The 7,650-nt window shown below is 43.2% G+C and overlaps 1 long non-coding RNA gene across 1 annotated transcript in view; it reads left to right on the top strand.

The window, feature by feature from the left end:
- Positions 1–6,915: 6,915 nt before the first annotated feature.
- LOC124798702 overlaps positions 6,916–7,650 on the top strand; it is a 436,588-nt gene continuing 435,853 nt past the window's right edge. Inside the window, exon 1 of the long non-coding RNA XR_007016971.1 lies at positions 6,916–7,290. This is a non-coding gene — a long non-coding RNA (uncharacterized LOC124798702). The remainder of the gene's footprint in view (positions 7,291–7,650) is intronic.

Here is a 7,650-nt window from a genome sequence, read left to right as displayed (position 1 = left end):
AATGCTGTATTCTAGTGAATGTTTCGGGTACCTCTAATGCGCCGTGACTTAATTTTTATCCTTCATTTACAAATTTATTCTGTCATTAAGGAATTAACATTATCCTTTGATTCACAAAATGTTTTATGCAGCATAACAATGAAATACATTTCAGTATGTTCTCTTTGAGAATAGCAGTCAATGAAACTACTCAATCTATTATTTCTGAATCCGCTATGATTTACGGGGTGGTAAATATTGATACCACTGAATCAGGAGCACAAAATCTGTTTGAAAAAAGTCTGCACGAAATTATCAATTTTAACTTTTTCTTAGTAAACATATGCCTTCAGGAGGAAGAGGTTTCCCAAAGGACTGGGGTTCACAATCAACTTTGGATCGTGCGTATAGATCCACACTTGCAGGTACTTCTGTATCAGAGCCAATTTCACGACTTTCAAAAAATGCTCCTTCATGCACAGGCAAACAATGCTGCACCGTACACACACGTTTCACTCACTGCTCTACTAGAAATCTGTTATCCAGACAACCATCAGTTATTACAGTAGAGTATGAAATGGTGGAAACAGTAGCTACATCATCTGCATCAGTGTCTCCTCCAAATTTTGAATCTTCTGTATGCTCTTCTGCACGTGTTCCCAGCAGTTCATTTCACGATCAGCCAGAAAATGATCTGCCATGGAACTATGCCAACGCCACAAAGTCATTTTTGCAGGTCTAAAACAAGTATTCACAAACGCCAGGTCCCCGTAACTACAAAAACCAACTAAAAGTGAGTATACAATATGGTTGCTACAGTCAAGTGTGTGAATAAACTGTTTTCGTCATGTTCCGCATGTACAGTAATCCTATGTGTGCACTGTTAGCGGAAATAATTTATATCGCCTGAGCGGCTAACATTTTCGAGATAATTTGTGAGATAACATCTGCAATGTTCATTCTTCACTAGAAGGATCATTTCAAACCATATAATCAATGAAACTGGCTGTAGCTAGGAAATGAATTCAAGACAATGTACTTATTCACATGCGCGGCGCGGAAGAAAATTAGCTGTAAAATAAGCTTACAAAAGACTCCCGTACTGGTCTCAAACTTTATAATGTAGGAAACGTTACTGTGAATTGAAATTACCGTTGTTTATATGACAAAATATCAGAAAAGTAAATCCTTAAGTGACACAAGCTGGCAGAACACAAAAGCAGCTCTGAAGACTAGAGTCTCAAATGCCATTGGTATTCATGTCATTATTCAATTGTTGGCTGATATTTCAAGCCTACAGACGTAGAAACATAAAAATAGTATTCATACTTATCAGAGAAGTTATTTTGAATATACTGATACCTATAAAATCCTTTGGTTACAGAAAATAAAGAAATAAATAGCATTTAAGGTCTGGTATATATATTTACTTGTGTCATAGGGTTAATAAAATTCTGTCATTAGAAGACTAACTTTGATCTGGACTGCTTTTGGTGCACTTAACAGGTTCTTCAAAAGTAAATTTCCGAACTGTCTCGAATGGGAAGTCTACACTCAGTGTGCGTAAAAGTAGTGACAAGGCTTTGTCATGTGGATCATTAAAGTGGAAACCATTCAGAAACTGGGAACTGCTCAGGAACCAATGGAGAAATTGTAAGGGTGCTGTTTCGATAGCTACACCAAAGATCGATATTAGCAGCTCGTTTACAGAGATTTCGGCGTCGGCAATTTGCTAGAAGGCTGTGGGATTTCTATATCGGTGAAACCCACGTAGACTACGCACGCTTCCGAGAAGTCGCCGTTAATCGCTTGCTGTAAATGGTAAAGGGTGATGGTTAACCTGCAGCACTGTAGCGCGAACAAAATATTAATTTTGAAGACTGAGTAGTGTGAAAATGATAAGAGGACATATATGAGTCGTGATACTAACTGAATGTTAATGGGAAACAGTTTTGTGAAGCCAGTTGTGAAGAATCGTGTGCTACGAGCAGTTTGAAGAGCGTCGAGTAACGGGTGTATGACAACCATTAGTAACACATGGCAAATTAATTTCTTGATAAGCGGCCGTATATGTAAGTCGGATATCAGTAGAAAATACTTTTGAGGGAACTATCTAAATGATTGAAATACAGTTAATGTAAGCTATATGAAAGAAACTGACTTACCTGTGCGGCTGACCCCGGCGGAGGTGTGTGTATTTGTCCTTAGGATAATTTAGGTTCAGTAGTGTGTAAGCTTAGGGACTGATGACTTCAGCTGTTAAGTCCCATAAGATTTCACACACGTTTGAACATTTGAAACTGACTTACGTGGCTAAGCATGATGAGTGATATTGAATTTGCCGATAAACTTGCTCTCTGTAAGGTATGTGTTTAAATTGTGTCACTTATTATTTCAGAACAAACACTAAATATACATTCGTATGCCATACCCAAGTTGGTTTAGGCACATCGTTCACTTTAATACTTAACTGCGGAACTGATGTGAATAACATCTTTCAGTCGTCCTGTTACCACAAATTCGAATAAACGGTATTATTCTAAAATATGTATTGGCATTACAAGACGCATAGTCGACATTATCAGAAGAGGTATAAAAACAAAACAAAAAATAGTTTAACAGAGAGCAGAATAGAGTAAAAGACGTAATTATGATTTCAATGAACTTAGATGGCGAGAGGAGGGGGAGAGGGAACTTAAACAGACAAATGAATCGTAGAATGAACAAGGAACAACTTAGCTGGATTTTAAAAACAAGAAAAGATCGAGGTGAGGCCTAATAGAAATTGTAAAGATCTTAGAAATCATGCCAGAGTAGCAAAGATGCAAATCTATGGACTGCAGTAGATGGAAGAGACTGGAAGAAGCCTTTATCTAGCAGTGGACGATTAATGGCTGATGGTAAAGATAATTATATGAATGCGTGGTGTCTGTTCTTACGCACATGTCTGAAAGACCATACCCCACGCGAAGTCCGCAGCTGTGATACATTATATGTAAATTGAAGGTGGAGAGGGGAAGAAAGGAAAGGAAAGGTAGGGGATTACTGATGTCAGCTGGAATAGGACACGAATCGTGGAATCAGCAGCAACGATCGAAAAGGTGTACCAGACCAGGATTCGAACCAGGGGTCTCCTGCTTACTAGGCAGGTGCGTTAATCACTGCACCACCCGGGACACTTTATCGCAACTGTACGGTCTATCTCGGCACGCCTCACTACCGACCCGTATTCCTGCCGAGTGCCACCTGTTCAAAGTCCCTGTCTATTTCGTCCATATTCGCTTCTCAGATTCCCGCAGGAGGTAGGAAAATCAGTTAAATGAATGCATGGTGTCCGCTGTTTCCGTTTCATGTCCCAATACAAGTGCCATCAGTAATCCCTTCCCTTTCCTTTTTTTCTTCCCCCTCCATCTTCAGTTTACATTTATTGTACGACTGCTGCGAATTCCGAGTGATGTCTGCTCTTTCAGACATGTCTGAAAGGACAGACGCCACGCATTTACGTAACTGATTTGCCTAGACGGGCAATGGTTCCTTCTTCTTCAGTGCAGATGTGCAAATACATCCGACCTCCTGCAGGAATCTCAGAGTGGTGAGCATGGCGGAAACAGACAGGGACTGTGGACAGGTGGCGCTCGGCAGTAATGGGGGTCGGCCGTGGCGCGTGCTGAAATAATCCTCACAGGTGCGGTAACATTGTCTCCCCGATGGCTAACGAGTTTGCTTCTGACGGCGCTACGACCTGCTTCACTAAGAGCGCCGGTGCCACTACAGGACATCCCAGCGCCCCTCTTTTATACAGAACGTTTCTATTTAGAACAAAGTTATTGCAGTGTAGCGCTCACGACACCACAAATGGCCACAACTCGACGCCTATATCATGACATGCTGCAACGCCGCCCCCTAAATGTGGTCGAACTAAAATATCCTGACGTACGGTGGCGCGTGGTGTGGAAGACTGTACACGATGCCATGCTTGATTCCGATGTTGTTTCCCAATGGTACGTAGTCGTTAATGGGAAGCTGGTGACGCAAGAACGTCTCTACAATATCCACATGGCAGAGTCTCCCAACTGTGTAGGTTGTAATACAGTAGATTCTGACGAGCACCGCCTCAGCTGTGGAGAGGCGGAACCGGTTTGGCACCTAGTGCGGCAGATGCTGGCTTATCTCTTGCGAGTTAGGCCGGAGCATATATCTGCACGCACGTTATTGTTTCCGGATGAGTCATTTTTACCCCAAGACTCGAACCACCTCCGTCACCTGGATACGTGGACATGCGGTCCATTACCTCTGTCGTGACGGACACAAGACTTTTCTTGACTTCTGGCTCTATTTGCAAGAAAGACATCATGCTATGGAGTGCCTTTCACAGCCCGCCGTGCAGCTGGAATGTTCCAGGCAGTGGTAGATGAGGTCAGAACGAACTGCAAACGAGCATATATTGAACAATCTTTATCAGTGGGCGCAGTCGTTGGGAAGCCTAACTACGAAGTGCTTTATTTTCATGTTATTCATGTTTACTATCTTCGGTGGTGTCTTCATTCTGTTTTAGTTTTCCAGGCTTGATTAACTATTACTGTTCGCACGTTGGTATCTATATAAATAAAAAATATATATACAGGGTGAGTCACCTAACATTACCGCTGGATATATTTCGTAAACCACATCAAATACTGACGAATCGATGACACAGACCGAACGTGAGGAGAGGGGCTAGTGTAATTGGTTAATACAAACCATAAAAAAATGTACGGAAGTATGTTTTTTTAACACAAACCTACGTTTTTTTAAATGGAACCCCGTTAGTTTTGTTAGCACATCTGAACATATAAACAAATACGTAACCAGTGCCGTTTGTTGCATTGTAAAATGTTCTTAGTGAGACCTAACATTGACCTTTCCATAGCTCTCTGAGCAGTTCTAAGTTTCCTTTTGAAAAATTCAAGTTTCACACCCGTACGTTAAAACCGGTAGTCCACGCTGATCAAAAACTGCCTTCTTTAAGTAGACTGTCAGGTTAGATTCGAAAACTGTTGCATTCCTTCCGTGAGCCCTCCAACCCATTTTAATTCGACGAAAAATTTCAGGTTTCAAATCCCCTTTTGTGTCAATTAATTGTCCCAGATAAACGTATTCCGTAACATTGTTTAGGATGTTGCTATTCAGTGCTACTTGTCCTGCAGTTACCCACTTATTATGCATAACCTTAGTTTTGGAGTGGTTTATTTTAAGTCCAACTTCCTGACAACGATCTGTTAAGTCTTTTATAGAGGACTGCATTTCTATCTTACTGTTAGTTAGGACCACTATATCGTCAGAAAATCTCAGGTTGGTCAGCGTTTTACCATTTATCCTTATTCCTCTGCTGTTCCAAATAGTTTTGGACATAGCCATCTCGAGAACTGATATAAATAACTTCGGGGATATAGGATCGCCCCGCTTTACTTCTTTTCCAATGGGAAATTCACACTTGTTTTTTCCTATGTTGATAGATGCTACAGACGTGTCATAAATGTTGCACAATATGTTTATATATTTTTTTCCACTCCTTGCTCGGCCAGTGCTTGTATGACTGCAGTGTCCCTGTGCTGCTAGTACATGTGCCTTTACAAGTACGACACAACATGTGGTTCATGCACGGTGGAACTCCTGCACATTTTAGTCGAAGTGTTCGTACGCTTCTCAACAACAGATTCGGTGACCGATGGATTGGTAGAGGCGGACCAATTCCATGGCCTCCACGCTCTCCTGACCTCAACCCTCTTGACTTTCATTTATGGGGGCATTTGAAAGCTCTTGTCTACGCAACCCCGGTACCAAATGTAGAGACTCTTCGTGATCGTATTGTGGACGGCTGTGATACAATACGCCATTCTCCAGGGCTGCATCAGCGCATCAGGGATTCCATGCGACGGAGGGTGGATGCATGTATCCTGCTAACGGAGGACATTTTGAACATTTCCTGTAACGAAGTGTTGGAAGTCACGCTGGTACGTTCTGTTGCTGTGTGTTTCCATTCCATGATTAATGTGATTTGAAGAGAAGTTGGTTCAAATGGCTCTGAGCACTATGGGACTCAACTTCTGAGGTTATTAGTCCCCTAGAACTTAGAACTAGTTAAATCTAACTAACCTAAGGACATCACACACATCCATGCCCGAGGCAGGATTCGAACCTGCGACCGTAGCGGTCTCGCGGTTCCAGACTGCAGCGCCTAGAACCGCACGGCCACTGCGGCCGGCTGAAGAGAAGTAATAAAATGAGCTCTAACATGGAAAGTAAGCGTTTCCGGACACATGTCCCCATAACATATTTTCTTTCTTTGTGTGTGAGGAATGTTTCCTGAAAGTTTGGCCGTACCTTTTTGTAACACCCTATATATATATATATATATATATATATATATATATATATATATGAACTAATAAATATAGTCTGTTGAAAAAATATTGATGTAGGTAATTTTTATAAACATTTTCGAGTCGCTCATTCCCCAGAAAACGTCATTTTACTCCTCAGGGTGGTAATTACTGCTACGCTGCGTGTTACTGCTGTATAGAATGTTTATAAGAGGTGAGAGGATGGAGCCTTGTGGTACACCTGCGGTACGAAGCAAGTAGGTAACAGCTTGTCAAACAGCCAAGTGATGACAGCTAGTCACTAATGATGTGTTTTTTTTTTATTACTAATGGGTTATTGGTCTTTCAATGCTGGTACAAATTCTCTTAGTTGAAATAATAAGAAACATCCTCTTAGCAATAAAACTGACAGCAAACGAAGTGTCCAAAGTTAAACGTAGCGCGCCGCCACGTGCCCCGTCTGCCAACTAATCGATGCGCGCAAACCGGTTAGTTGGCCGTCCTGCTCACAGAGCGCGCCAGTAACGGAGGTCCATCCCAGGCGGGGCGAGGCCGTCAGACAAGCGTAGCCGGCGTGCGCAGGCCAGTGGCGGTAGGTAGGCTGCAGGAAGGACAGTTGCCGGTTGCAGATCGGCACGGCTGTTCCCCTACTCACTGCAGGAATCCAAGTGCACGGCGCGACTCGCGAAATAAAGACGACTCGTGTAGCAGGGCGGGGAAGCGAGATCTCTCGAGGCGAGGCGGAAGAAACAAGCGCAGACGCGACGGAGAGCAACAAGTGTCGAGTGACAGACAGCAGGAAGTGACGTAGCGGGCGGGGGAGGGTGCGTGCGAGTCAGCGCGCGCATCTGCGTCTGTGTGCGTACGTGCGTGCGTCTGTGTGATTCAGTCGGGATGCGACTGTCAATAGAGTGAGCTGCCTCCCTGCGCCTCCAATTGAGAAAGAGTGGTAAGTCCACCCCGCGCCCTACTCTAACGTTCGCACGCTCTTCCCTGCCACCACACGCTTGTCTAACGCATGGCATTTTGCACGCGTCCTGTGTAGAATCCCTCTTTTCACGGAAGTTCTTGCTTTATAGATACTATTTTTTGTTACAAGTTAGTAACACGAGGTGTTTACAGCGGTTGCATTACGAAAGCTAGTCTGTGGTCGGAGCAACTGCTGGTGACTAATAGGCGGGGAAAACCCTCGGCGGTGTCTATCGCTGTGTTTCCTCTAACTGCTCATCCCTCCTTGTGTAAACTGGGATGTGTGACATTAATGCGCCTATGTTGTCACAGATCAAATCACGATTGCTGGATAGAAACA

This window comes from Schistocerca piceifrons, chromosome 5 (genome assembly GCF_021461385.2).
Source record: "Schistocerca piceifrons isolate TAMUIC-IGC-003096 chromosome 5, iqSchPice1.1, whole genome shotgun sequence".
Classification (NCBI taxonomy): domain Eukaryota; kingdom Metazoa; phylum Arthropoda; class Insecta; order Orthoptera; family Acrididae; genus Schistocerca; species Schistocerca piceifrons.
This window is presented reverse-complemented; position numbering and strand designations above follow the sequence as displayed.